The sequence below is a fragment of the Diospyros lotus genome, chromosome 11, assembly GCF_014633365.1.
Source record: "Diospyros lotus cultivar Yz01 chromosome 11, ASM1463336v1, whole genome shotgun sequence".
NCBI lineage: Eukaryota > Viridiplantae > Streptophyta > Magnoliopsida > Ericales > Ebenaceae > Diospyros > Diospyros lotus.
Genome location: NC_068348.1, coordinates 24419745 through 24424085, shown reverse-complemented (window position 1 = coordinate 24424085; position 4341 = coordinate 24419745).

The window sequence follows — 4341 nt, the reverse complement described above, 5'->3', positions numbered from 1 at the left end:
CAATAAAAAGTGAAAGGACCAAAATGGGCAAGCGTCCAACAGCTGCGGAAGCGTCGGTTTCCGAGGATAGGTTGGAAGTTCCAGAACCAACTTGACATGACTGACTTTATAAATACAATAATTATTATAACAAACATAAATAAAATAGACCCACAAACAACAGTGTACACAGACACACACTACATACATTATCTACAAAAAAAAAAAAAAAAAAATCTAATAAAATGGCAATCAAATGGATATTGTCTTGTTGTAGACTTTGGATCAGACATCAACGGCGATGCGGATGTTTGACTTTTCACTGATTAATGCGGGCTTGTAAGCCGTATTAGGAATCGACCCACGACCCGAATGCTGGTTGGTAAACGTGCAATTTCAAGAAACAAAACGGCTAACTGACTGGTGGTCTCTCGGATTTACATTAATGGCTGGGCAACATATATGGTACATCTACAAGTGCAATTCAACTGTTTTGATGGATGGTTTGTTTTAGGCCCATCCAAATGGAGAAAGCGGCTACGTGTTTGGCAAAATTGTTTCTTATTTTGTTATTAGTTAAAGATACAGCTTATTATTGTCTTTTTAATTTGACAAAATCAACACATTGACCATTTAGGACACTTGCTATGGATAATTTAATACAACTTTATCATATTAAACATTATATTTAAACCCAAAATCTTAAATGCAAATGGGTTCTAAAGTATTTCTATGGTAGAATAAGAGCAACAAATGCAAATGGACGTATCTGAATGAATTTTGACGTATTTACGATGCAAGGAGGCACAAAATCTCCCCAAATCCCTGCAGGGCTAGCAAAGAAATGTTAATTAAAAGAAGACAAAGCTAAAGCAACCCCCATATCCATCCCAATCAGGTCCTTTTCTTTCTCATCCATCCCATATATATTCATTCATTCTTGCACGTCGCATTCCCAATGGATGATTCCCCATAAAGGAATCTTATTAAATGAATCAAAAACAACACTTGTTTCCATTAACTGGTCACCAGCTAGAGGAGCAAAATCCATTGTATAATATATTCAATCATTTATCAAAACCACCTCACCCACTGTTCTATCCCCCACACGCATACACACACATATGCAACCGACAACATAACAAAGTTAATTAAACACAAATTGGGTTCTGGTTGGTAGTAGGTATATATCAGCCTGGAGGTAAAGCACAAAACCTTTCAATTCAATGGTTTTTAACCAAATCTTAGCTCACAAGGCAGCTCCAAAGGGACCAACCCAACAAGCCATGGTTGGTAATCTAAAAACATGCTTGCTTGGTGAGAAATGGGTGAGCCTTTGATGATCAGGATTGGGGATAATGCCTCAATGGAGCCAGACAAGCATCGCCCAAGCAAGGTTGAATCAATTTAAGTGTCATAATATCCTAGTCTGAAATTAATTCAAGTGTCATAATATGATAGAGATGCTAGTGAAAAGTTGGGGTGTTTATTGGTCAATGAGGACTCTTTGGAATCCAATGTTGGAATGCAATGTCAAGAAAGATTTGACCCCAGTTTGCTTGATGGGATCCCTCTAGGTCTTGTACTTCAATCTTGGAATGAATGTTAATAACAGAAAAGACAATTGATGTAAGGTTAGGTTCATTTGAATTTAAATTTTAAGTTGATTATTTGAATATAATTTTTATTAAAAATATTTAAATTTGGGTTCAAAATTCTTTTGAATTTCACATGTGTCAAAAAAAAGTAAGTACAACCCACAGTAATTTCGTCCTAATTCAATTAGACTTGTTAAAATAATTTTAAATTAACATTCTCTCATGCATTTAAATACTATTCACCAGATTGATAATATCATTGCTAAGCTTTAAATAATGTAGTATTCATAATTAATCAAACCCTAAAAATAAAAAGAGACTGCTTATATGAAGATTAAAAATGTACAAAAATTATTCTCGTAACACAAGTGGTAAAACTTCTTAAGTTTCCTTAAAAATGGCAGGGATCAATTTTTAGTAGAGATAAAAATATTTCATTTAGGGGGTATTTGTTAACTAAGATAAGAGGGAGAAAATGTTAGATATGAGAAGCATTCCGGATATTCAGTATTTTCAACGTGTTTGTTAACCTTATCTGACCATTTTCAGAAAAGACCTCACGTGACCTCTTATCTCCCCTTTTCAAGATAAGGCTAAATTACTTATCTAGCCCTTGTAAGATAATTAATGCCATTTAGTGTATTTTAAAGATTTAAATTTATTAAAAAACCTTATTTATTTAACTCTTATAATTAATATTTTTTAATATATTTTTAAATTATTATATATTTTGACAATTTTTAAAATTTAAATGACATTATTCATTTCATTGATTTTTAAAATTTAAATTTCTCTTTCTATATATATTTTATTTAACTCTTTTCAACTCTTTTTAAATTTATTTTTGAACATGAATTTGAAAAATAAAATATTTTTTTTAATTTTAATCTTAATTTTTTTGACAATTCATATTAATCATAAAATACTATTTTAATCATAAATTTGATAATAGGGATATTTTGATAAAAAAAAAACCCTTATCTTGGTGCTTATCATATGTATTAACAAACACATAGAAAGAAAAAATACAATTATCAGTGGATTCTAAAAAATTTAACAAACAGTCTGATAGAAATCTTAGAATGTTTCCCGGCCTTATCTTGATTATTCTATATCTTGATTCGAAAAGTATTCCAATCTTATCTTAATATCTCTTTATCTTGCTCATTTTAACAAACCACCCCTTAGTAGATATTGGCTACGTATTTGCTTCAGAGTATATAAGTTTGTGACCACATCTGATTTATTCAAAGACTGAACTAAAGAAAAGGCCGATCTCCTCAAACTCCAAGATTAGGTGAGCAAAACCTAGATATTGGGATAATAAAAAAAATATAAAATAATTTTAATTATAGTTAAACCTATTACCCTAGATATGTTTTTTTATTCGCTTTCATGATGCATTTCAAAGTAGTCTCTTTTAGACACAATCAAGCATATCATAGACACTCAAGTAGATTGGCTTAGGCTGCATAATACCCATAAAGAGAAAAGGTTAACACCTCTCTCTCCCTCTCTCTTTGTCTCCTATATGTGTGTGTGTGTGTGCATATTTCATTTTATATTTAATGGTAAGCACATGACACCCTCAACCCTGAAAAATGGAAGCCAACCTGCCATCCAGATCCAACCATTTGACTCTTACAGATACCACCCAAAAGGCATGAGCCCCGATTAACGACAAATTGCACCATAAACAAACCTCGTTACTCAATTAACATTGTCAACTGGGAATATTCTTCATTTCATTTCCGCTTTTGCCACAATTATCTCCATTTCTTAGATGCAATGCACTGACTACAAGGCCTCTCTGATCAACTCAATTCTCCATTGTCTGACTACAAATTTAAAATGCTTACACCATAACCCAAAAAAAAGAAGCCCACAATCCCTTTATAAAAAAACTCCAAAGTCCGTTCATCTTTAAAGGGGGCGTGGTGGGGTTACATAATGTCTATACCGATGTTTAAAAAAGATTTAATCTGCTTTAAAATGTATAAAAAAAATTAATTTATAATTAGATTTCAAAATTTTCAATCATAGTTATTAAATGGGTCACGGTACTAGGTTACCAGGTCTACCACTAATCCACCGATTGAAGCACTTACTCCTATATAAATAAAAAAAAATTATTTAGGTAACGTTTATTAAAATAGAAGAATAAAATTGTATTAAGATAAAATTAAAATATTTTTTAAATCAAAATATGGAAGAATCAAAATGAGATTGAGAAGTATTGTAATATTTTTATCAGATTATTGTTAAATTTTTTAGAATATATTAAGGAACATATGAATTATTTTTTCTTATTTGTAAAGTTCAAAATATATTTATGCACAAGAATGAGAGATAAATTTATCTAGATAATTTAAGATAAGAAATCATTTGATTTCTCTTTTATGAATTGTTAGATAAATTTAATAAATTCAAACGAAAGCATTTTTGTTTATAATACTTTTTATATTTCACTTTTTTTCATTTCATATCTTTGTTAATAAATATTGCCTTAAACAATAAGTTTATTTTTGTGGTACCAATTAGAGGAATGATTTTGTTATGTTGCTCGCGTCAAGCAACATAATATTTGTCCGACACGAGACGTGGGCCTATTGGGGGCACCCATCTTCGTTGCAAGTAACATATAATTCCTTATTAAAATTGTGTTTGTTAAATATTTTAGAAATAAGTCACATAATTTCTTATTTTGAATTTTTAAAATAAATTTATTTTTTTCTTAAATAACTTATTTTAAACTTTATATATA